Source organism: Vombatus ursinus, unplaced genomic scaffold, assembly GCF_900497805.2.
Source record: "Vombatus ursinus unplaced genomic scaffold, bare-nosed wombat genome assembly UNPS02000580.1, whole genome shotgun sequence".
Lineage (NCBI taxonomy): Eukaryota > Metazoa > Chordata > Mammalia > Diprotodontia > Vombatidae > Vombatus > Vombatus ursinus.
In genome coordinates, this window is record NW_020940358.1 from 28756192 (window position 1) to 28783968 (window position 27777).

At 39.7% G+C, this 27777-nt stretch overlaps 1 long non-coding RNA gene across 2 annotated transcripts; it reads right to left on the reverse strand.

Moving 5' to 3' along the window:
- Positions 1 to 3929: 3929 nt before the first annotated feature.
- On the reverse strand, positions 3930 to 23816 carry LOC114032782. Of its 2 annotated transcripts, XR_003567872.1 has the most exons (4): positions 23718 to 23816; positions 20691 to 20750; positions 6830 to 6922; positions 3930 to 3968 (listed from the first exon to the last, which is right to left on the reverse strand). It is a non-coding gene; the product is annotated as an uncharacterized LOC114032782 (long non-coding RNA). The 2 variants fall into 2 exon arrangements; XR_003567870.1 differs by lacking the exon at positions 20691 to 20750.
- Positions 23817 to 27777: the final 3961 nt, after the last annotated feature.

The following is a 27777-nucleotide window of genomic DNA, read 5'->3' on the forward strand; positions in this document are numbered from 1 at the left end:
CCTGAAATCTATGATCAAAATCTTGATACAATAATACAAGAAATAATTAAAGAAAATTGTCCTGAAGCATTAGAACAAGAGAGGAAAGTAGAAATAGAAAAAAATCCACCAATGACCACCTGAAAGAGATTCTACAAGGAAAACCTACAGGAACGTTATCATCAAATCCCAAAAACCCCTGTTCATGGATAAAATATTATGAGCAGCAAGAAAAAAACAATTTACAAATGGCAGTGCCACAGTTAGAATAACACAAGACTTAGCAGCAGGAACACTAAAAGACTGCAGGTCTTGGAACACTATATATCTAAGAGTAAAAGAACTGGGGTTCCAGGCAAAAATAGACCCAGCAAAGCTAAGCATAATTCTGAAAGAAAGAAATGGATATTTAATGAATTGTCAGACTTTCTGGACTTTGTTTAAAAAAAACAAACAAACCTGAACTTAACAGAAGATTTGACATACAAGAACCAAGAGAAACATAAAGTACATACCAAAGACCAATTACAAGGAACTCAATAAGGACGAAGTATTTGCCTTTTATGTATGTAAAATGTATGTCTAAGATTGTTATTAGCAATTGGGTAGTTCATAAGAAAGATTGAGGGTAGACCTGAGCATGATACGACTTCAAAAAGTAAAAGTATTCAGGAACAGCTAAAAAGAGTAATTATACAAATGAGGTATGAGAGGAAGAACAGATACAGAGAAATTAGATAGGGGAGGAGGACTGTTAGTTCCAGAAACCTACTTTCATTGGGAATGGCTTCAAGAGGGAACAATACATATACATCCAGAAGAGTATAAAATTCTTCTAAATTTAGAAAGAAATATAATGCTAAGGGACAAGGGAGAGGGGAGTGGATAAGGGAGGGATCTTTAGAGGGGAAGTTGAGGGAATAGGTTAAAGGGGGATATAAAAGGGTGTTTCAATTAATGGGAATGGGAGGATAAGGGAGGGATCCTTGGGAAGATAAGAGAAGGATCTTTAGAGAGAAGGGTGAAGGAATAGGTCAAAGGAGTATCTAAAACGGTGTTTAGATTTATGGGAATGGGAGGATAAAGGAGGGATTCTTGGAGAGGGGGTAGGTTAAGTAATAGGACGGCAAGGTAGTGGGTAGAAGTAAAATAGAAGAGTCAGGAGGGATAGGAAATAAGTGATATGCACAAATATAAAAACAAAGATTAGGAGTAGAATCTCTTAAGGAAAGTATATATTTATATATGTATGTATGTGTATGTGTATATGTATACATGTATGTGTATATCAATATCTATATTTAAATAAATCCACTCAATTTTAGCCTCTGGGGGGTAAGGGAGAGGAAGGGGAAAAAGAACAAAGTAAAAAATGTACAGCAGAGAACAAAAGAAAACCTATAAGGAAGTAAAGAAAAGATGGACAACTTTCAACATAATGCATAATATTTAATGTATAGGCTTTCTTGAAATGGAAATTTATGGCTATATATTTTGAATCATCTCTTATGTTCTGCTGTACACATGACATGTTTTTTCTTTTTTCTTTTATATTTGTTTTAATATTTAAGTTTATACTATGTTTCTTTTTCTTTACTTATTATATATTTAAGTTTTGGTATTCAAGTCTAAAATTAACAAAAAAAAGAAAAAAATGAAGAATATGGTTGGATTAGATGATCTCTGAGTACCCATCTACTTCTAAATCTATGATCATAAAATGTGATTTTTATTAAATCCTAGGGCAAAAAAAATGTTTTCCAGTAGAATGTAAGCTGGAGGGCAGAAACCATTTTTATTTTGTTTTGTTGTTGTTTTTTATGCCCTGTGTCTAGCACAATGACTGGAATATATAGCAGGTGCTTAAGAAATACTGGCTGATTGATTCATGCAATTGTATCTGTGGAAGGTGTTTATATACTGAGAGTTCTCTAAGGTGATGAAGTCATAGGTCTGCCCCACAACCATTTAAAAAAAAGTTTGACAAAAAAAGGGGGGCTAAAATGAGTTTCTGCCTCTGTGTGTAGACATTATAAGGAACTACAGAGAGAGAAGCTATAGTTGTTTAGTCATCAGTGGATAAAGAAGAGTATTTTTTCCTGAAATGAAGACAGAGGTAAAAATAGTGAAAGGAAGAGATGGGTTAGGGCTTCTCAACCTAGGTTTAAGAAAAATTGATTTAAAAAATTGATAATTGTATTTTCATATAAGTAGTTTCCTTTGTAATCCTATGTATTTTATTTTATGCTTTTAAAAACATTATTCTTGGGGGGAGAGCCAAGATGGCAGAGAAAAGGCAGGGACTCACCTGAGCTCTCCCAAATTCCTCTCCAAATACCTTTAACAAATTCTGGAGTGGCAGAAGCCACAAAACGATGGGGTGAAACAATTTTTTTACCCCAAGACAACTTAGAAAGTGACAGGAAAGGTTTGTTGTGACAGGGGGAGAGTGGAGCACAGTTCAGTGTAGGCCACACCAGCACAGACTGGGCCCCAGCAAGCCAGGAGCAGGCCTTGGGAGTGACTGAATCAGCAGTGGCAATGGCTGCTTCCAGAACTCTCAGACCACAGATGATAAAGGTGTCAGACATTTGGTCAGAAAGAGATTACAGGGGTCCCTTTGCTGACACTGGGGGCAGGATTCTATTGCATTGCCCACAGTTGGATCCAGGTTGCAGTTCTGGGGCAAGGAGGAGCACTAGCACACCAGAGCTTATGGCCACAGTAGAGTGGGGACCTTGGTCACAGTTCCCGGGCAGAAATAGAGTGTTTGTGGTCACTCACAGACCGGAGTACAGACCAGGAGAGTAATAAACACCTCTCCTTACATCATACCCCCTTGGAAGAACTGCAACCTTACAGACCCCCAGAACTAGCTTGGAAAACAGATGCACAAAAAACCCTCCACTCCGGAAGCAAAGCCCCACTTTAGCATAAGAGTTAAAAGTCAAGAAATACACTGGAAAAAATGAGCAAACAAACAGAAAAACCTATAGAAAGTTATTATGGTAACAAGGAAGAATCAAAACACACATTCAGAAGAAGACAACAAAGTCAAGACTCCTACATCCAAAGCCTCAAAGAAATTATGAATTGGTCTCAGGTATGGAAGGGCTCAAAAAGTATTTTAAAAATCAAGTAAGAGAGGTAGAGAGAAAATTGGGGGAAAAAATGAGAGTGATGCAAGAAAATCATGAAAAAAAAAGAACCAATAACTTGGTAAAGGAGGCACAAAAAATGCTGAATAGAATAACTCTTTGAAAAACAGACTAGGCCAATGATAAAAGAGGTCCAAAAATCCAATGAGGAAAAGAATGCTTTGAAAAGCAGAATTGACCAAATGGAAAAAGACATACCAAAGCTCACTGTAGAAAATAATTCCTTAAAAAATTAGAATTGGGCAAGTGGAAGCTAATGACTTTATGAGACATCAAAAAACAATAAAACAAAACCAAAAGAATGGAAAAATAGAAGAAAATGTGAAACATCTCATTGGAAACACAATTGAACTGGAAAATAGGTCCAGGAGAGATAATTTTAAAATTATTGAACTACCATGATCAAAAAAAACAAAAGAGCCACGACATCATCTTTCAAGAAATTATCAAAGAAAACTGCCCTGATATTCTAGAGCCAGAGGGTAAAACAGACATTGAAAGAATTCACCAATCACCTCCTGAAAGAGATCCCAAAACGAAAACTCCCAGGAATATTATAGCCAAATTCCATAGCTCCCAGGGCAAGGAGAAAATATTACAAACAGTCAGAAAGAATTCAAATATCATACATTCAGAGTCAGAATAACATAAGATTTAGCAGTTTCTACATGAAAGGATAGGAGGGCATAGAATATAGAATAGAATAAAATAGAAATTCCATAAGGCAGAGGAGCTAGAATTACAACCAAGAATCACTTACCCAGCAAAACTGAGTATAATCCTTCAGGGAAAAAATGGACATTCAGTGAGATGGAAGACTTCCAAGCATTCCTGATGAAAAGACCAGAGCTGAATTGAAAATCTGACTTTCAAATACAAAACTCAAGAGAAACATAAAAAAGTAAAGAGGATAGAGAAATCATGAGTATTTCAATAAGGTTAAATTATTTACATTCCTACATGGGAAATAACACCTAAAAACTTTCTAATGATTAGGGCAGTTAGAAGGAGTATACATAGACAGAGAGCACAGGTGTGAGTTGAATATGATGTGATGATTATCAAAAAAAATAAAATTAAGGATGAGGAAAGAAGAATGCACTGGGAGAAGGGGAAAGAGAGAGGTAGAATAGAGTAAATTATCTCACATAAAAGAAGCACAAAAGAACTTTTACAGTAGAGGGGAAGATGTAGGAGGTGGGTGGGAGTGTGTGAGCTTTACTCTCATTGTAATTGGCTCAAAGAGGAAATAACAAACACTCAGATGGGTACAGAAATCTATATTAACCCACAGGAAATAGGAGGGGAAAAGGAAGATGATAGAAGGGAGGGTGGATTGCGGTAGGTAAAAGATAGAAGCAAAACACTTGTGAGTATGGACAGGATGAAAGGAGAGTGAGTAGGATAAATGAGGGAGGGAATAAGATGAAGGGAAATACAGTTAGTAATCATAACTATGAAAAAAAATTTACAGCATGTTTCTCTGATAAAGACCTCATTTCTCAAACATATGGAGAACTGAATCAAATTTATAAAAATAAGAGCCATTTCTCAATTGATAAATGATTAAAGGATATGAACAGGCAGTTTTTATATAAAGTAATCAAAGCATCTATAATCATATGAAAGAATGCTCTAAATCACTACTGATTAGAGAAATACTAATTAAAACATCTCTGAACTACCATCCCATACCTATCAAATAGACTATGACAGAAAAGGAAAATGACAAATGTTAAGAGTGGATGTGGGAAAATTGAAACACTAATGCACTGTTGGTGAAATTGTATACCACTTGTATACAACTATTCTGTAGAGAAATTTGAAACTATTCCCAAAGGGCTATAAAACCATGCATACCCTTTGACCACGTAATACCACTAGTAGGTCTGTATCCCAAAGAGATAAAAAAAAAAAGAGGACCTATGTGCACAAAAATATTTACAGCAGCTCTTTTTGTGGTGTCAAAGAATTGGAAATTGAGAGAATGTCCATCAATTGGTGAATGACTGAACAAGTTGTGATGTATGAATGTAATGGAATACTATTATGCTATAAGAAATGATGAGCAGGTGGACTTCAGAAAAACCTGGAAAGACTTGTATGGACTGATGCTGAGTGAAGTGAGTAGAACCAGCAGAACATCGTACACAGCAACAGTCACATTGTGCAATGACTAACATTGATAGACTTAGCCCTTCTCAGCAATGCCAGGATCTAAGACATCTCCAAAGGTCTCATGATGGAAAATGCTATCCACATCCAAAGAAAGAACTATGGAGCTTGAATGCAGATAGAAACATACTATTTGCTATTTTTTTCTTCTGTTTTGTTTTGTTTTCTCTTTCTGGTGGTTCCTCCTATTGGTTCTAATTCTTCCTTACAATATCACTAATATGAAAATATGTTTAATAGGAATATATATGTATAGCCTGTATCAGATTGTGCACTGTCTTGGGGAGGGAGGTGGCAAGGGAGGGGGAGAAAAATTTAAAACTCAAAAGCTTATGGAAGTGATTGTTGATAAATCAAAATAAATTAATAAAAAATAAATTTAAAAAAGACCATCTACTAAGTTATAGTAAGATTGGCATTTAAGTCATTGAATGGACTGCCAAAGTTACAAATCCTAAATATCATAGTTCCAGCATGTGCCAGCATGAACATACCACTGATAATCAGGCCATTTCTTATGACATATTACTATGTAATTAAATATATTTATAATAAAAAAAAGAATTGGAGATTGAGGGGATGACCACCAATTGGGTAATGGCTGAACAAGTTGTTGTATATGATTGTGATGAAATACTATTGTGCTGTAAGAAATGATGAACAGGATGGTCTCAGAAAAATCTGGGAAAACTTACATGAACTGATGCAAAGTGAAGTGAGCAGAATCAGGAGAACATTGTGCATAGTAACAGCAATATTATACAATGATCAACTGTGAATGACTTAGCTATTCTCAGCAATACAATGATCCAAGACTTATGGTCCAAAGGACTTATGATGAAAAATGCTATCCATCTCCAGAGAAGGAACTGATGAGTCTGAATGCAAATCAAAGGATACTTTTTCTTTACTTTCCTTTTTTTCTTGTTGTGTTGTTGTTGTTGTTGTTGTTAGGGGTTTTTTGGTCTATTTCACAACATAAGTAATGTCGAAATAAGTTTTGCATGACTGCACATGTATAATCTATATCAAATTGCTTGCCTTCTCAAGGAGGGGAGAGAGGAAGGAGTGAGGGAGAAAATTTGAAACTCAAAATATAAAAAAAGTAAAAATTGTTTTTACATGTAACTGGGGAAAATAAAAAATATTAAATCATAAAAAAACATTATTCTGAGAGAGTCCATAAGCTTCACTGTACTGCCAGTGAGTAGGAAGGCCTTTCATGTAAGAAATGTTAATAACCTCTTGAAACAGAAGGCCTGGGATGTATCACTGATTCAGGATCTCATGATATTGGTAGGAGCTTCATAGAGTTGCTTTCTTCAGGGGAGGCCCTGGGCTTCTGTAGAATTATGGGGTCACAGAGCCTTCTCTGATGGCTCCTGGGTGTAAGGCTCTCACTCTGTCAAACTAGAACCTGGTTTTGGTTAGTTTGTCTGGATTGTGACTCAGCCATGGTTCCTCATCCTTCCTGTGGTTGTTAATGAGCTCCTGATGAGGTCACCCTGGGTACTCACCAGTGATCGACTCATCTTGTCTGAATGGGTGAGTGCCCGTCTGGTCCCTGACTGGGTAGAGAGGCCTTGTGCTGCATTTCTTCTGTCTTGATGCTGGGCAAAGGCAATAAGAACCACAAAATTACAGTGTCAAAGCTGGACAGAACCATAAAAATGGATGAATCCAAACCTTCCATTTTATAGTTCTTTTCAAATTCCATGAACAGAACCAGAGATAGGTTCTACACCATTAAGAAGGCAGCCAGGATGGTGAAAGGTGTCATGAGATAAGTGAAAATATGTTGGTGCCTTAGGGCACAGAGGGTCCCAGATTCCCTGGAAATACTCCAATGGGACTTAGAGATGCTCCACTCTACTAAGCAATAGAAGGAATCACCTCTAAACTCCCCCTCCCAATCCAGAAATCCAGTTAAAGGTCCCAAGATCATGCCATATGAAATATCTTGGGATGTTTAATTTTGAGAAGAGATTTGAGGGGGCGGGGGAGCATGCACAATATCTTCAAAAATTTGAATGGCAGTAACATGGAAGAGGGATTAGGATTATTCTGATTGGCTCCACAGGTCAGAACTAGGATGACCAGCAATGGGTGGAAGTTACAAAGTAGCAAATTTGAGTTTGACGTCAGGAAAGCCTTCCTAACAAGGAGCTCTATTTGTACGTAGGAGTTGCCTTAGAAGGTTCCCTCTCCTTGGAGCTATTCAGTTAAAGGCCAGATAACCATTTGTTGTTGTTGTTGTTCAATCATCACAAGAGTCATTGGAGAAAGGTGTTATTATCCCCAATTTTTGTAAAATGAGGCTGAGAGTTTAAGTTATTTGTCTAGGATCACACAGCTAGTAAGAGCTTAAGGCACAATTTGAACCAAGGTCTTCCTTTTCCAAGTAGCACATTTAACTTTTTAAAACACTTTTATATTGAGGTATAGTAGAAGAAACTCTAGCCTGGGAGTCAAGCCTGATCTTGACTGTGCTCCGGGGCAAGTTGATTTCCCTATCTGGGCTAGTGTTTCCCCACACAGTTAAGATGTTTCTGAGGCTGGATTCGAACTCAGGACTTCCTGACTCCAAACCTAGAGCTCTATCCACTGTGCCATCTAGCTTGGCAATGGTGTAAAACAAATTCTTGCTCAGATATGGGTCCAATAAGATGGCCTCTGATGGCTTTAGAGTTAGAGGACATGGCTTCAGATCCTGGCTCTGCTGCTTAGTATGTATGTGACATTGGGCAAATCACTCAACCTTTCTGGGAGGAAATTTCCTCACTGTAAAATGAGGGGGTTAAGTTAGATAGCTTTGGAATTCTCTTTCAACTCTTAAATCTACGATTCTTAGAACCTGGTGCTACATTTCTTCTTCACTGACCTTGGGACTTAACAGCAAAAGCAATTTTTAGGTTCCCAGGGATATTGCCTTACAAAGTCCATTCTCTTTCTTTTGCTTGGAAGAAGTGTTTGGATCACTTTTTAAGCTTCAAATGTCCACATCCCTTCTCCAAAATGGCAGATTGCAAAATTGCTTATTTGGCTTCATGTTATTACTGGAAACAGTAATAATAATGTTCTGCTACCACTAATAAGTCCTTGATTTATTTCCCTCTGTAGCTTCTTCTCAGAGAATTGAATTTTTTTCCACTTTTCCAGGATGATCTCACTTATCCTCATAGCATCTCTATGCTTTGAGGCAAGGTTAAGTGTTTGATCATAGGCTCTGTGTCATCTGCTGGCCTTCATGTGTCGTATGCAGCTTCCGCAAAACTCCCCCAAAATTCCCATTTAATTTCTTATTCTCACTCACAATATATCGAAATCACAATGGGGAAAGTCATGATGTGGAAGGGATAACTGTACCTTGCACTGATTTTGTATATAGTTTTCTGTGTATCTGCTGTTTCTCCTAGGTGAATGTAAGTTTCCTCAGAGCAGGAGAATTCAGAGTGGTCAAACACCTTGTCCATAGCCACACAACTAGTAAGTGTCTGTTCTTTTGGTGCTCCGCTCCCCTCCCCAACCCCCCTGAGCAGGGTTCCATGGCTGTCATACCCCTCACCTGAGTCCTGCCATCCTCTAGAAGTAGATTGTCTGGTCTGGGGACCTGTGCTATGTGCATGGGTCACCCCAGATCAGCCCAGGATCAGCTGAGGGGTCAGTTACAAAACCTAGCCTCTAACCTCCCCCCTTTCACTTCCTCTAATAGTAAACTCAATCCTTATCCTACCCAGCTCTTATCTTCATCTACTCTTCCTTTCCACTTTGTCCTTTGGAATACTCCTTGGTTTATAATAAACTCTCCTTCATCCTAGAGCCCCAACTGACACCTTTATTTTACTTTCTGGTGCTTGGGGAAACTTTGATTTCTCCAGAAAATGCCTCATTTCTTGGCCCTCTCAAAGGCTGGCTGTCCCTTCCCTTCACTGCAGCCCCATGATCCATCAAGCCAGGGGGAGGAGTTGGCTTATTCCTTACTCCATCATTTAGCGGCCACCTCTCCTCCTTTCCACACTTTATAGTTTAGTCAAACTGGTCTTCTTTCTGTTCTTCTCTCAGTGCATTTGCACTGGTCATCACCCACGTCTGGAATACAATCCCTCCTCCCCTTGGCCTCATAGAGTCTCTCTCTTCTTATAAGATGCAATTCAAGCACTATCTTCTGCCTGAGGTCCTTCTTGATTCTCCTAGCTGCTAGTGTCCTCCCTCCCTAACTAGCATTTATTTTTTTTTAAAAATGACTAATTTATTTTTAGTTTTCAACATTCACTTCCATGAGATTTTGAGTTTTAAATTTTCTTCCCCTCTCTCCCCTCCCCCCAAGATGACATGCAATCTGATATAGGCTCCACTTGTACATTCATATTAAGCATATTTTCCCATCAGTCATGATGTAAAGAACAATTAGAACTAATGGAAGGAGCCATGATAATGAAGCAATAAAACAAAATAACATAGGAAAAGGAGAGCAAATAGCATGCTTCAATCTGCATTCAGACTCCATTATTCTTTCTCTGGATGTGGATAGCATTTTCCATCATGAGTCTTTTGGAGTTGTCTTAAATCCTTGCATTGCTCAGAAGAGCCAAGTATATCAAAGTCAGTCATCATACAATGTTGCTGTTACTATGTACAATGTTCCTCTGGTTCTGCTCACTTCACTCAGCATCAGACCATACAAGTCTTTCCAGGTTTTTCTGAAGTCCATTTGCTCATCATTTCTCATAGCACAACAGTATTCCATTACATTCATATACCACAACTTGTTCAGCCATTCCCCTCAATTTCCAATTCTTTGTCACAACAATAAGAGCTGCTATAAATATTTTTGTACTTGTGGGTTTATATACTTATATGTGTTCTTATATGTAAGTATATACAGGATGCTTACTCTTCCCTCTTGCCCAGCCATGTGGTTGTATAGTGGGTTCATTGCTGGGGAAGCCTGACCTCTCAATCAGAAAAGTAGATTCCTCAGTTCTCATATTCACTGGCTCATCATCCCCAGACATCAGAGATTCTGGGGGCAATTCTACTTCTTGGCTCTAGTCTGGGATTTTCCCCTAAAAGGGGTAGAAGTTTAAAAGGTACCAATATACATACATGAATCAGATACGGAGATACTTTATTCTCACGTTAAAGAAGGGAATGCTAAGCACAAAGGAATCTTAGAATGACCAGAACAGAGTTCAGTAACTTTTCAATGTTAACACAGCCAGTTGGAAGGCTAGGATTGTTGTTGTTTGTCCTTCAATTTTGAAGAGGACCAATGAGATCACAGGGCGATGTCTTGACTCTTTTCGGAATTGGATTTAAGTGAGGTGGAGTTGCACAAAGTCATCAACCTCACTCTCTCTTCTAGTCATCGAAGTCCAGTGGCAGGACAAAAATCAAGACAACTGGCAATGGCCCAGGATGCAGTGGATGACCTTGGTGCGTTCAATGTCTGAACAAGCTCTAAGCACTCCACAAGGCCTGCTTCACCCACCTTCATGGCCATTGGAACAAATTCTTATTATCCACTCATTTCACTGGGGGAAGACTTCACATGCTTGGGACAGATATCTCCCTAACTCACCAACAGGTTTGAGGGCTATTGGTTACCTGCAACCTGAGTTAGCTCATCTGCTGAGAGGCTTCAAAGGATAGAGAAAGGTTGACTAAAGGGAACAATTACACATACACTCACTCACACACACACACACACACACACACACACACACACACACACACACACATACTCCTCCAGATTCCTTCTACATTCACTTATGGCCCTGAGGACCTGGTCTTCTGATTAGTGAGTCTCCGGTATTTCTAAATTGACCCAGGCTCCCCTTTCTGCCTACCTAAGCTTCTGTTCCTTAGCCATCTTCTCTCCATGCTAACTTTCTACCTCTTGCTCTGGGAACAGTAACCAAATCAACACTACCACTCCAAAAATGAACATGTCAAACAATCTATGGCTCCATGTACAGTCTCCATGACTGCCTTGATCCAAACACACCTTGGCCACCACCATATATATTGTCTTCTATTAGAATGTAAGTTCCTTGCATGTAGGGTCTTACTAGATTTTGTATTTGTGTCCTCTTTGTTTAGGATAATACCTAGCATATAATAAATGCTAAATAAATGCTTTTTAATTCATTCATTCTTTTATTTATTCATTCATATGACCAGATAAGGAAGTAGGCTGGTCATACAGTTAAGACTAATGGACATCTTGGGTACCACTCTGTTATCCACAACATATTAAAAGACTTAGAGAAAAGCAACTAGTATATTCAGTGAATCTTTTATGGATGATAAGAACTGCACAGGAGGAAATGGTGGAGATGGGTTGAGATCTGTCCTAGTGTTGGAGAGAGGATCTACAATGATGAAATCATGATTCCATTGAAATATAGAAGGCTCTACTAGTGAGTGAGTAATGCTGAATCACTCATGGATTATAGAGATAGGTAAGAATCGAGATTAATCTTTCCGAGGATTAAATCCATATGAAGTTATCCATTTTTCATTTGGCAATCACATCAAACACTCAATAAATATGTATTAAGCACTTACTATGTGTCAGGTGTTGTGCTAAGCAGTGGAGATACAAAAAGAGACAAAAGACAGTCCCTGCCCTCAAGGAGCTTACAAACTAACATGCAAACAAATATGTACAAAACAATATACAGGAACAATGGGAAATAATTAACTGAGGGAAGGTGCTAGAATTAAGTGGATCAGGAAAGGCTTCCTTTAGAAGGTGGGGTTTTAGCTGAGATTTGAAGGAAGGCAGAGATAAGAAAGGAGAACATTCCAAAAGGCATAGAAGACAGCCAGAGAAAATGTCCAAGAAATGAAGTGTCTTGCTTGTGGGACAGTCAGGATGCCAGTGTTACTATATAAAAGAGTACATGTCAGGGAGTAAGGGATAAGAATATTGGAAAAGTAGGAGGGGACATTCTGTTTGAATGCCAAACAGAGCCTTTTATATTTGATCCTGGAGGCAATAAGGAACCACTGGAATGTGTGTGTGTGTGTGTGTGTGTGTGTGTGTGTGTGTGTGTGCGCGGTCAGACCTGTTCTTTTGGAAAATTACTTTAGTGCCTGAAGGGAGGATGGATTGGAGTGGGGTGGGAGGAGACTTGAGGCAAGCAGGCTCACGAAAGTCTGCACTACGGTGTCAGAAGAGAGAAGATAACGTATTGGAGAGATATTGCAAAGATGAAATTGACAGGCTTTGGCAACAGATTAGAATTGGGAGAGGGGGAGGATGAGAGATAGTGAAAAGTCCAGGATGACTCCTAGGGTGTAAGCCTGAGGGACTGGGAGACTGATGTTGCCCTCTAAAGTAATAGAGATGGTGGAGGGGGAAGGGAGAAGGGTTTAGGAGGAAAGATAATGAGTTCTAGTTTGAACATGTTTAGTTTAAGATGTCTCCTGGAGATCCAGTCAGTGCTGTCTGAAAGACAGTTGGAGATGCGGGATTGAAGGTCAGTAGAGAGGTTGGGGCAGGAGAGGTAGATTTGAAAATTGTCAACATAGAGGTGATAATTAAATCCGTGGGAGCTAATAAGCCCACCAAATTGAAGTATAACTGTAACTTCTGTTTCTTTTTACTTTTCCCTCTAATTCCTCTTTTAATCCTCACTTAGTTTTGTTTGGATTAAGGGGAAAGGGCTTTTCTCCATTCCTGAGTCAGGAATTTGGAGGGGAGAGGGGATGCTGGGTGGCTGAGGATCCAAAAGACTAGGCTAGGACTAGGGGCAGAAAACCCGAGACAACTGAAGAGCTGCCCTTCAGGCTTGGGGTTCAGCCACAGGAGCTGTTATCAGGGTTACAGGTAGTGTTGCTTTAACTGTGTGCACAGCCTGCACTGGTTTCTCTCTACTTTGCAAAAGGTACTTGCGCTAATTTTTAAGCTACAAAATAGCCACATCTCTTCCCAAAAATGTCGACTGCAAAATTACTCATCTGGCTTTGAGTCAGTCCAGGAAACCCAATTCCTCTGTCTCCCTAGGGGCTTGCTCCAGTCAGCCACCCCCAGCTTCTCCAGGAGTGACCTCACCCCAGCCCCCTTCCCCAGATTTCTACACACACCACTGCCGGTTGGGTTCTGGCCTCACTCTGTCTGCCGTGTGGTGAGCGGAAGGAATTTAGCAAGAACTCTGCACACTCAGCAGCCCCAGGCCTGGAAGAGTAGGGAGCAACATGGGAGGGGAGTGGAAAATACCAAATGGATTTCCTGAAGAATGGAAGCAGCTGAAATAACTTTCCCGCAGACCCAGTCCCCTGACTGCACGTGGGAGTCCCCTTTGGCTCTGGTGAGTTAACATAGCTTGACCACTGCCTGGTGGGCCCCAAAGTAACCCAGCTAGGTCTGTAACCCCTGGCATGATGCCTAGGAGGAAGAGGGATTTACAAACTTTCAAGTGCAATGTAAATGTGAATTATCATCATCCTTATCATCTCGGAGCAAACCTTTGGCCTGCTGGCTGATCTCCTCACTTCGATGGATCTGGTACTCTGGGGGTAGGGCTGATTTTCAAGTCTCACAGGTGGTAAGCACGAGAGGTGGAATTTGAACCCAAGTCCCCTGAGCTTGGAGCCAGTGCATTTTCCATCCTGTTATGCTGAGTCCTCAGGTATAATCAGGTTGCTATCTACATCAGTGGGGGGAATACCCACAGAGAGAAGAACACAAATCAATTAACACTGAAATTTCCCTTTCTAACACTAAAGACTCCCTCATCTTGGTTTGCTGTGCTAACCCCCAGGCCCAGTTTATGCCTCCCACCTGCCTTTCTTGCTCTGACTATGAGAGGAGGGAGTATGACTAGAGAAAGACAGAAGAGCGCAGCCTTTTTCCTATTACAGATTCATGCTGTCCAATTGCAAGGTAGTCTACCACTCATGTTTTTATTTATCTATTCTAAATGCCTGAGAATATTCCCCACAATCATAATCTCAGGCCTTTAGGGCCTCATTTCTCTCAGCAGATGACTCTGCTTCCTGTTTTAGCCTCTCCTCCTCCCTACTGCTCCCCAAGAGAAGGTTTTCTTTCTTCTCTAAAGTTGCCCTTCCCCTCTCCCCCAGGGTCTTCCACTTAACCATCTCAGAATCCTGGGATCTGAGTTAGAAGGGACCTCAGAAGGCCTGCAAGTGTAACATTTATCCAAGTAGACATATGTTCTATATAATTCTTCTATAAATTTGCTACAAGCAGTCATCTAGCTTATACTGGAAGGTCTCCAGTGACAGGGACTTCACTACCTCCACAGTCAACCCCATGCCACTATAGGGAGGCTCTGAGATGTCATTAATAATAAGGTTGAATAGTAACAAAAACTGAAACCAGGGTCACTTAAAGCTTATGGGTCTCTCTGTGCCAGTTAACGATGGGGTCCTTCCTTTCCAAAAAATATATCCTGAGAGTCCAGTATGGGAAATACCAGTGGAAAATATTGATTGGAATTCCTGCACTATGTGCCCAACAATGGGAAAGAAATGAAAAAGAGTGTCAGACAAAAGTCTTGAGAGTGTGACATCAGTGCAGTGGAGTTCTGTGGTGGAGGTCCCTTAAAAAGGTCCCACTTCTTATAGGGCCTCTTCTTCCCAGTGGATATGTATTTATTCCTTCACCCAAGCTAGAAAACTTGGATGATACCAACTTCTGAAATCCAATAAATGGGACTATTTCTGTTCCTGGACCTTGGAACTCACCAGGGGGAGACAGTAGTGTGTTAGTAAATGTTTAACAACCAGCTTATTGGGTGAGGGTGGACATAGGTTGGAAGTAGAAATGTACCCATGACACACCTTGAAGTTTAATCTGCATAATTAACATCTAAAGCCAACAGAACAATAAATCAAGTCCAGATTTGTAGCATTTTTGAATTTCATAGGTACATGTAAATAATTGAAATTTTAACAATCAGCTCTCACAAGCCATTTTGAGCTAGCTCCAGCATACCTCTGGGAGTACAGCACTGACCTTTGCTTATGCAAACTCTAGCCTCAAAGTTCAAGCGGTCTCATCACCTCCAATGAAACTTCTCTGGGCTATTCTAACTAACAATGACTGTTCTCTGTCATGGTCTAACACGATGGCTCACACCATACAAGCTAGTACTTGACTGGATTCTATCTTTAGATTTTCTCTAATTTCTTCATGTATGTTAATCTTATCTTCAATCAAATCAATAAACATTTATTAAGCACCTACTATTTGTCAGGCTCTGTGCTAAGTCCCAGCCCTCAAGTGGCTTACAATTAAATGAGGAAGACAATATGTAAACAAATTGATAAAAGTCAAGCTATATACAGGATAAATAAAAAAATTAATTAACAGAGGGAAGGCACTGGAATTAAGAGGAGTTAGGGAAGATTTCCTGTAGAATTTTAGTTTGGACTTAGAGGAAACCAGGGAGGTCAGTAGTCAGAGTAAAGGAGAACATTCCAGGCATGGGGGACAGCCAGAGAAAATGATTCCTTAACTGGGTTGTAGAATTCCTTGTGAGAAGGGCTCATTTAATTCAATTAAATTCAAACATTTATCATGCTATCTGCCAGGTTACTGTGCTAGAAACTATGGATGAAAAAAAGAAGAAGGTGTCTGCCCAAAAGGAGATTATGGTCTTCTGGAGGATACAACATGTACACAGACAAGCAAATACAAAGCGTAAACCAAGTAAATAACTTTAGGAAGGACAGATCACCAATAGCTGGAGGGCTCAGGAATGGCCTTGTGTAAGGAGGTGGCATCTGGACTATGCTTTGAAGGAAGCTAGAGGCTCTAACAGATGGAGGTGAAGAGGAAAAGCATTTCAAGCTCTGAGGGCCACCTGACAAGGGGGAGAATTTCATGTATAGGGCAGTAAGCTGGCATGGCTGTAAAGGAGAATGCATGAACAGTAATAATGTGAAGCGAGCCTGGAAAGGTAGATGGAAAACACAGTCGTAATGGCATTAAAGGCTAGGCAGAGGGTTTTGTCTTTTACCTTAAAGCAATAGGGAGGCACTGAGGTTTTCCTACTATGGAAGAGGCACTACTAGGTGATGTTTGAGGATGATCAGTTTGGCAGTTCTGTAGAAGATGGATCAAATTAGGAAGAGCCTGAAGGCAGGATGACTACTTAGGAGGCTAAGGCAATCATCTCCAGGGGTAGAGAACTTGCAGCCTTGAGGCCACATGTGGCCCTCTAGGTCCTCAAATGTGGCCCTTTGACTGACTCCAAACCTCACGGAACAAATCCCCTTAATAAAAGGATCCTTTATTTATTAATTTATTATTCCCCTTTTATTAAGGGGATTTGTTGTGTGAAGTTTGGAGTCAGTCAAAAGGCTTCACTTGAGGGCCTAGAAGGTGCATATGTAGCCTCCAGGTTCCCCACCTCTGAATTCTAGACAATAGGAGGTAAAGACCAGAACTAGAGTAGAATCTCTTTGAGTGGAGAGAGTTCAGACACATGCCAGAGCTATTATACAGGGAGTCCCAAGAAGACTAGCAACAGATTAGCTATATGGGGATAAGAAAGAGGAAAGAATCAAAAGTGATTCTGATGTGAAACCAGGTCATAGAAAGATTGTCACTACCCCAAGAGAAACAGTGAAGTCTGATAGAGGTATGGAATCGGGAGGGAATGTAGAGTTCTGTTTCAGACATGATAAATTTGACATCCCTCTGGGACAGTCAGGTGGAGATGTCCAACAGGTGGTTGATAATGTGGTACCAGAGTTCAGGAGAGCAATTAGTGCTGAATATATAAATTTTGGCGCAGGTAGGTGGTGAAGTGGATGGAACACTGGGTCTGGAGTCAGGAAGACCTGAGTTCAAATGTGAACTCAAGCACTTAGTAGCTGTATGACCCTGGGCAAGTCACTTAACCCTGTTTGCCTCAGTTTCCTCATCTGTAAAATGAGCTGGAGAAGGAAATAATAAACTACTCTAGTATCTTTGCCAAGAAAACCCCAAATAGGGTCATGGAGAATTGGACATGACTGAAAGCAACTGAACAACAATAACATATAGATCTATAAGTCATCTGCATAGGAATGAAAGTTGAACCCCATGGGAACTGATGAGTTCACTGAGGCAGAGTGAAGAGGGCAGGACTGAGCCTTAGAGGACCTCCAAAGTTAGAGGTCAGGAGATAGATTATGTATAGCAAAAGAGACTTAAAAAGGAGTCATTCAAATCTGGCCTCAGACTAAACACTTCACATATAGTAGCTGTGTGACCTTGGGCAAGTCACTTAACCCCGATTGCCTCACCAAAAAAAAAAAAAAAAAAGGAGTCATACCTGTAGGACGAGAACCAGGAGGGAGCAGTGCTAGGGAAGCCAAGCAAGGAGAGAATATGCAGGAGGGAGTGCTCAGCAGCCTGGAAAGCTACCAGAAGGTCAAAGAGGATGGGGACTGGAAAAGGCCATTGGCTTTATCAGCTAAGAGATCACTTAAAACCTTGGCAATTGCAGTTTCAATTCATTGATGGGCTGAAAGCCAGATTGAAAGGAGGTGAAAATTGAGTAGGAGGGGCAGAAGCTTAGGCAATGATAGAAATGATTTCTTTTAGGGACTTGGCAGGGAAAAAGAGGAGTGATATTGAACTATAAAAAGGAGAAAAAGAATATGCAAAATTAGAAATAATACAGCAGGATAATGGAAATGGTAATCTATATAACAGAAATCTATTCAGTCTGAGATGGAGTAGCATGAAGTTTCCTAACCTAATCCTTAGCTAAAGTTTCCCAGGCTTAGCTGGACCTTCATGCCCTCTTAAGGGCCTCAGCTAAGAATGTCGTTTTCCACACCAGGATACCCTTGGATGATTTTGCAAATCCCCCACCTGGGCCCTGGGTCAATTCACCCATTCTAAGATCTGCTGTTCCCTTTGGGCTAATCAGGAAGCCTGCTGAAGGAAATGTAAGGAATTGGGGGGGGTCAGGAAGAAGTATGTTTTGGAGATTCCACATTACTTAACAAACTTAGTTTTTTTAGTATTAAATATTTGCATATTTTTGCATATTTTGCAAATTTTTGCAAATTTTGCATATTTTAAACTGTATACAACAAGGCCAAACATGGAAAAGGAAACAGGTCAATACAAGTGTTCCCATCACCTCTGACATTGGAGCAATCAGGATTCCGGGTTTGGAGTTAGAAAAGATCTCAGAGACCATCTAGCCCAACTCCCTCATTTTACAGGTGGGGCCACCAAGTCAGAGAGGTTAAGTGATCACTTGCCCAAGATCACAATGATTATACGTGGCAGAGCTGGGATTTGAACGGAGGTCCTCTGACTCCAAATCAGACATGGAGAAAGCACTTTGCAAATCTTTTTAACAATCTTGATTATGTTATGGTGGCCAGCACCTGGAATCCCTGCTGCCAGGGAGGATCTCTTTAGCTCAGGAGTTCCAAGCTGCAGTGGGCTAAACCTATTAGATGTTTGAACTAAATTTGGCATGAATGTGGTGAGCCCTTGGAAATGAGGCACTACCACATTGTCAAAGAAGGGCAAAATGGCCCAGGTCAGAAAAGGAGCAGGTCAAAGTTCCCAAAATAATGAGTGGGGATTCTACCCACGAGTGGTTCCTGCTCTTCTAATCTGTAAGAGATAGGGAAACCTAGTCTTAAAAAACCCACAACGTTATACAAATGCTAGCTGTTATTATTATTAATGCATAAGCCCAGGGCGGGAATCTTTATGGCCCATCTCTGGAAGAGTCATACTGTATAGTCCACAACTTTTCCAGGCGAAGTCAGTCATTGGGTCAACAAAGCACTTTGTTGTTGTTCAGTTGTTTACAGTTGTGTCTGACTCTTCATGACCTCAATGGGGTTACCTTGGCAAAGATACTGGAGTGGTTTGCCATGTCCTTCTCCAGCTCATTTTACAGATGAGGAAACTGAGGCAAATAAGGTTAAGTGACTTGCTCAGGGTCAAACAGCTAGTAAGTGTCTGAGGTCAGATTTAAACTCAGGAAGATGTCTTCATGTCTCTACTGTGCCACCTCACTGCCCCCAATAACACACTTATTTAACACCAACTATGTGCTGGGCATTGTGCTAGGCACTGGGGATACAAGACATAAAAGGAATGATTCTGGCTTGTCCTCAAGGAGCGTATACTCTATTAACATTCTGATTGAGGGGGGTGGGATGGGAGGGAGTTGGATGGGAGACAGCTTTCTTCAGGAGATGGGTTTGGGAAACATGTCTCAAAGAGGGAAACAAAGTATGTTTTCGGTTTCCTCATCTTTAACCAATCCCCTGCAGGGGGCATCATGGTCAGAGTAGGGCAAAAACGACTTTCATCATCCTTAGAACATGCAGAAGGGAGTTACTGCTATTCCAATGAGTGCCTGCACTGGTGATCCAGAAATAGCAGTTACTAATAAGAATCTTGTTCCACATATAATGTTTATTTGATGAAATAACATATGCAAAGTACACACCTCAAAGTACTACATAAATGTTAGCTGCTGTTATTATTACTACTATTTAACATATAGCTATGTAATGCCCCCAGTCCTTCTAAGTGCCCCCTTCTCACTCCCAGATCCTTATCTTAGATTTCTGTATTCTGTTCTGTGTCAAATAGGGGCCATAGTTTGGAAGGGAACTCAGGGGTCATCTTATTTAGATTCCTCATTTCACAGATGAGGACACTCAACTAAGCTTAGGGGTAATGACCAACCTTGGTTCCAGTGGATGGGAGATCAAACCCCTTCTCAGTGGAGGTAGAGGACTCTGGTTGGGGATGCTGCATACAGGGTTAAACGCAGTCAGTGTCTCTTGGTTTTGCTCATCTGTTTTTCTCAGTTAGAAGGTTGTGTGTGTGTGTGTGTGTGTGTGTGTGTGTATGTGTTGTAGTAATGGTGGAGATTGTAGTGGAAATTATTGTGAAATAGAAAACCAGAGACATCTGTAAAACTCTTTTACAAAGAAAAAAATCCAAAGAAGAGCATTATTAAGTTATTCATTAGAAGCTGGGTGGCTTAGGAGAAGGAGCGCTAGACCAGGAACTGATAGTTGGGAGTCAAATCCAGCCTATGATATGATGTGATATGCAATACAATATAATACACAACCTAATATGTATAACTTGACATAATATGACATGGTATAACACAAAGTAACAATGTAATATGATGTAATGTACCAATACAACATAACATCTAATATAATACATACTATAATATAAATCTGTATGTATTTGTATATATATGCACATATACACATAGGTGTATATACATATATATAAATATATCTTAAAGTCTATAAATGTTATTCCACTTTCTAGCTATTTGGCCTTAAATCATGTTATTTTTATAAGCTTCCGTTTCCTGATCTGTAAAATGGGATAACAGTACCACTTACCAGGATTGCTGTGAAGACTAAATGAGATGAAGGCTGTAGGAGCGCTTTCAGTCTTTTACACTGTAAATGTAATTAATTTACACTGTAAATACCATTATTATGATAGTGACAGTGGGGTAGTGGAGAGGGTATTTTCTGAGCAGCAGGATTTCTGTTCAAATTTCACTTACTAACTCTCTAACTCAAGTCATGTCTCTTAAGCTCCCTGAGTCACAGGCCCCTCCTTATGATTTATCTAAGTTACGATTGGGGATATGGTGGGATTTCCCACAATGCAGAAATCACAGATCCCTTTGTGTATCTTGTTTGTATTCTATTATTATAGTTTAGATTTGGATACAGACTGATTAACGGAATGGGGAGTTAGGAAAAATTCTCTGAAAGGCTGAACTCCACAGTCCATGCATATAAGCCAATCCACTGTTACTAACATCCATTCAATCTAACCATTTGGCAGCTACTAAGCACTGTGCCTACATTTCGAGGGGAAAGAAATAAGTTGGGGTTCCTGTTCTCCAGCTTATTTCTACTATTTCCCAGCCAAGAAAAGCTTGTCTAAATCAGGAAGCAATTTAAAAGTAAGTACAATTTAATTTGAAATGATGTCTGTTTTATCATGGTATCTGCTTCTGGCTTGCCTAAACAATTAAGTCATAACCAAACTTCTTGCTTCTGCTGTTGTTTAGTCATTTCAGTCATGTTGAACTCTTGATGACCCTACTTAGGGTTTTCTTGGCAAAGATACTGGAACGGTTTGTTATTTCCTTCTCCAGCTCATTTTACAGATGAGGAAACTGAGACAAAAAAGGTGAAGTGACTTGCCCAGGGTCACACAGCTAGTCAGTGTTTGAGGCCAGATTTGAATCCCAGGCCTGGCACTCTCTACTGTGCCACCTCATTGCCCAAAGTTGCTGTGTGACCCTAGGTAAATCACTTAACCCTGTTTGCCTCAGTTTCCTCACCTGTTAAATGAACTAGAGAAGGAAATGGCAAACCCACTCCAGTATCTCTGCCAAGGAAACCCCAAAAGGGGTCACAAAGAGTCAGACACAACTGAAACAACTGAACAACAAACAAACAAAATATTTAGTTGTTTCCAAAATCTAGAAGCAAAGGCATCAAAAGGTGTTAGAGTACATCCTAAGCTTTTAGAACTCCAAAGGCAGTCTTGCAACTAATAACTTGCACTAAATTGTAAAGGTAAAGGTACAGAGGAGTGAAGATGAGTTCTGTAGATCGTCTAGGTCACAGGGGTGGGGAACCTCCGGCCTTGAGGCCACATGTGGCCCTCTACATTCTCAAGTGCAGCCCTTTCACTGAATTCAAACTTCACAGAACAAATTTCCTTAATAAAAGGATTTGTTCGGTAAAATTTGGACTCAGTCAAAAGGCCGCACCTGAGAACATAGAGTGCCATATGTGGCCTCGAGGATGCAGGTTTCCCACCCCTGCAGGATATGATTTGGAAATAGAAACTAAAAGAATTAAGCAAGAAAAAGAAAGTAAGAGAAGTGCTGGGTCATCATATGTAAAGACAAAAGAAAGATGAAATTTTGAAGAGTTTTAATCAATGTCCCCTGGAGGGATCAAAAAAAGAAAGGAAGAAAGAAAGTTTGAGCCAGTAGGGACAAGAGAAGAAAGGGTAGAAAAACTAAATAAAGTCATAGTCTGTCTATGTTGAGAATGAATGAAGGATCTGAGTGTGAAGGGTTTTTGTAGTTTTGAAATAGGAGATTTGGGGAAGGGTTTTGACCCCACTGAGATAAATAAGGATTTGAGAAAGTTTTAGAGAAATTGCTGTCAAAATTTTAAAGATTACCAAATGAAAACTCTTGGAAGTAAAACTCACAGCATAAAATTATTTGGGTGTACTGAGGGTTTCAAAAAATTACAGATGAGAATAGATGCACTGGGGAAAATATAAGACCTGCATTTTAAGTCTCCATACCTCTCCCCCCCCACCCCACCCCCTTAAGATATCAAGACTGGCTAAATTAAGAAAGCAAAATGAAATGGTTTGGTTCATGAGCTCACTAAAAAAGTTGGCCCTGAAATTGGAAATATTAACAGTAAATAGCCCTTGGGGAAATTGAGGTTCTAAATATTGCTCTTTAAGATTGTAAACCCCAGATTTCATTTTGGTGACCTCATTTGCAATGAGATATGCTCTACTATTACAGATATTATACTCAATTAGAATTTAATACAGATCTCCTTTGCTAATCTAGAAAGGAGTTAATAATAATAGGACCTACCCCCCAGGGTTGTTGATAGGACCAAATAATTGTGAAGTACTTAACACATAATTGTCTAACTTACTCAGAAAATGAGCAATACAATATCCACCCCTTGTAAGAATTAAATTGGACAAAATATTTCTTTGGTAATTCTCTGCCACTTAGAGAATGCTATTCTAAATTGGCGCTGTGCCGTTATCATTTAACCTTTCAAGACAGGTGTCCTCATAAAGGGAAAAACTTCAGTCTTACTACTGAACTGCCCTGTGATTATACACTAGAAAACTGTTATGCTGATATATTTAAGAAATTCAAATAACAACTGAGAAATCCCAAAACAAACATTTTAAGGTATTACAGAAAGCAGGATCTGAAACTCTATAAATTAAACTTAGAACACCCGAAAAGGCCTATCAGGTTGTAAGCACTATATGAATGTTAATGTTCTTGAATACAATCAATATAGAATATAGAATATATACAACCAATATAGAATACCAAAAGTGATTTTCTATGTAAGATGTGGAAGTGCATTCAACTCCATTAATAACTGGTAATAAGTTTTGTTTCATGTTTAAAATACATGTGCAACTTTTCTTATATAGTAAATATTTGGGGAAACGTCGTATCAGACACACTGTTAAAACAGTAACTTCTCCTTTTAATTCAGCTGCTGTTAGATTCTAAATTGAACTGTTGAAAGAATGTGGTTAAGATGTTTGAAAACTGATAAATATTTAACGAGGTATATTTTGCTTTAAATTGGAAAATAATAATAGTAATGACTTACTTTTGGGAGAAAGTGTCCAAATGCTCTTGGGCTATCCTTGTCTGTTAGGGACTTCTTACTTGGGTGAGGTCATAAGATCTGGTCAGCCTCACCGACAGTGAGTTATGAAACTCTGAAGTGCTGCAGTTTAAGGAACTAGGACCTCTCTCAGCCAAAGTGGGGAAATTTACAAATTTAGCTAATAGTAGAAAGGGTAAGTTTTGTCTAGGACTATTTATCTACCACTTCTGAAAATTATAAAAATTGTTGTTGTTGTTGTTCAGTCATTTCAGATTCTTTGTGACCCCTATTGGAGGTTTTCTTGGCAGGGATACTGGAGTGGTTTGCCATTTCCTTCTCCAGTTCATTTTACAGATGAGGAAATTGAGGCAAACAGGGTTAAGTGACTTGCCCAGGGTCACATAGCTAGTAAGCGTCTAAGGCCAGATTTGAACTTAAGAAGATGAGTCTTCCTGACTTCAGGCCTGACACTCTAACAATTGTGCCACCTAGCTGCCCCTCCATCCCAGTGACAGTCTAAATCAAGAACTTCCAGCAGACTCAATCTTCCTGGGAAGGCCCATTCCAAGTATTGCTGACCAGCCTGGGACATCTGGGAGTCAAAATGAAAATGTACCACTTAAATGGACGTTGGGAGTGGGTTGCCAGTTTGCAGGGGGAATTAACATATTAGAATTTCCATATGTGTTATCTCCCCTATTAGATTGTGAGCTCTCTGTGAGCAAGAACTGTTTTGTACTCTCACAACTTAACACAGGACTTTTCACTATTCTATTGTTTTGGCCTTTTTGATTCATGGTGTTTATATTTCCTGAGTTTTCTTGGTGATATGTTAATATCCCCTCTAAAATTAGTACATGGTGGCACCAATGTCAAAAGCAAGAAAGTAAGGACCTACATCAGTAACCACGTAAAAGAACACAGAAAGTGGATAAAGGTCCTCTGATCCATATTTACACAAACACACTCACATATACACATATGTTCATATATACATACACATCTGTCTCTCTATTTATACATCCACCCATCCATCCATCCATCCATCCATCCATCTATCTATTGATCTATTGATCTATCTATCTCTGTATCTATCTATATCTCTGCATTGGAGTAGGCAGCTAGAAATCTCTCACTTGTGACTGAGAAGTTAGCCTAGGCCACAAGTGAATCCATCCACTCCTTAACAGCTTCACAAGGAAGATCTCGTGCCATGATCAATCGATCCTGTTGTTCCTATGTTAATGGATATCAGGAGAAATTGCAACAAGTTTCCAGATACTCCAACAGGCTATGGCAGAAATCCAATTGCGTAATGATGATACTCTATGGTGGGACCCCTTTTCCTGGTTTTCTTGGTTATTCTCTTGGAAAAGGCATACTAGCTACTCTAGTTAAATATGCTTTCTTTGTTTTAGGCCTCATAATTATTTTATTAAGTGGCTTTGTAAATGTAGATTTAACTCAACCTTCTTGATTTTATAATTGCTGCTTTACCTTTAACAAACTGATAGAATGATACATGGCATTATACAGGGTTCATTAGATACTGATGATTTTCACTTCAATTTATACCTTAGATAATTATTTATGTAAGTGACCCACTGAAGAGGATATTTAAATTTGATATACTACTTTATTTCATTAAGGCTTAATCAATTTACTATGTATTAATGGTCAAGTTGTTATATATTAATCACTTTTCCTTAGTATGTGAACTTGAACTCCCTCTGACCTGCTTAAGCTTGAACTATTAGTTCCCTATTTAGACACCCTCCACGTATTAAGTTCCCCTCCTCAGGACTTTCCAGATACAAAATTCTAATCAATATTCTAATGTATCAGAAATCAATAACATGTAAATCACAAGCTCCCTGTTCTCTCTCAGAGATTGCCAACCACTGGACTTTCCAGAGGATGTTAGGCCACGTTATGATAAATTGGTGGAACTTGTGGTTAGTAACCTTTGTTATGCCAGATTGATGTCACTATTTTGGGGTTCCTTTGTATGACTATAAAAGAGCCATCTTGACTGTTAGGTGTGTCCTTGGTTACCAAGAAGCCTTGGACCCTGTTTGTTGGCAATCATTAGCTTTACTAATAAATGGATCATGCTCAGAAATTTGTTGCCTCAGTTTCTCTTTATCATGAATTTCTATCATAAGAGTAAAAAAAAATTAGTTACAGCTATGCCTTGAGAATTCCTTCTAGGATTTATGCAATGAGGGAAGGGGATGCTGGATATGCTTAATCTCTAATCCCTTCATTCTATTTTCCTTCAGCATACCCTTTCCCTCCTTCTACCACAGCCCTCTCCCCACATTCTCAGCTAGGATCACAAGATCAAAGGATTTCATGCTAATTGGGACCCTGGAGGAGTTTGGAAGTCTTTGCACTAGGAACTCTCACCCTGAGGAAGTCTATCAAAGTCAGTCATCACATAATGTGGCTATCACTGTGTACAATGTTCTGGTTCTGTTCATTTCACTTAGCATCAGTTCATATAAGTCTTTCCAGGTTTTTCTAAAGTCTCTCTGCTCATCATTTCTTACAGCACAATAGTATTCCATTACATTCATATACCACAACCTTCAGCCATTCCCCAATTGATGGGCATCCTTTCACTTTCCAATTCTTTGCCACCACAAAAAGAGCTGCTATAAATATTTTTGTACATGTGGGTCCTTTTCCCATTTTTATGATCTCTTTGGGATACAGATCTAGAGGTGGTAATGCTGGGTCAAAGGATATGCACAGTTTTATAGCCCTTTGGGCATAGTTCCAAATTGCTCTCCAGAATGGTTGGATCAGTTCACAACTCTACCAACAATGCATTAGTGTTCCAATTTCCCACATCTTCTCCAACATTTATCATTTTCCTGTTTTGTCATGTTAGTCAATCTCATAGGTGTGAAGTGGTACCTCAGAGTCAATCTAATTTAGAGTATTTTTTCTTATGACTATAGATAGCTTTAATTTCTTCCTCTGAAAACTGCCTATTCATATCCTTTGACCATTTATCAATTGAGAAATGACTTGTATTCTTATAAATTCACATCAGTTCTTTATATATTTTAGAAATGAGGCCTTTATCAGAGATACTTTATCAGAGAGATAAAGAGGACTTTATCAGAGGCTGTAAAGATTTGAAAGAAATCTTGAAGAACATTCTTTCCTTTTTCATGCGAGGAAACTAAGGTTCAGGGAGGATAAATGATTTGCCCAAGGTCACAAAGCATATTAATGGCAGAATCAGGACTAGAGTTTATATCTCCCTACTTTGCCAGTGATCTCTCTTCTGCCGTCTGTTACTTTTCATTCACTGAATAAGCATTGTGTCTACCATGAGCCCAGCTGCTGGTGACACAAATACAAAATATGAAACAGCCTTTGTCTCGTGGGAGTTTATATTTTACTGGGAGGTCCCAACATTTACACAGACAAATACAACATAATCATATAATTACATGTAATGGGGCTATGACACATGCCCAGATTCCCCAAGATGGAGGTACTCATGGGAAGGATGCCAGGCACCAGCTTCTGGAAGAAGAGTCCTGTGTTCTCCTATCACATGGGGAGAAGCAGCCTCTTTACACTGGCTGCCATAACCAAACAGGCTTCATCTTTAAAACTGAAACTTCCTTAGTCTCACTCTCTTTTCTGCAGTCCAGGGGGTAAAGGTTCCGTTTACCTGTAGCATGGGTGGGCAGTGGGGAGGGTTATTTACCTCCTTCCCTCTAGGCCCTATGTCCCTGAGATACAGAGTTGCCATTTGGGGGTTTCATTTGCTCTTTTCAATTCTAAGCATGGACAGTACAGTCCCTGAACCCAGGAGTTCTAGCTATGGCAACCCTGGAAGCAGGATTCCAGACCAAATGTTGCTACCAGCGCAAGGGAGAAACCCTGAGAAGCCCAGGTACCAAGATGAAAGCCCAAAGAGATTGTTTTTAATATAGCTTAATAGGACTGGTGCTACATAGGAACTGAGCCAAATCCCTCTCTGGTCCCCGAGACTGTGATGGTGCAAGGGAAGATCATGTAGCACACACCCCCAGGT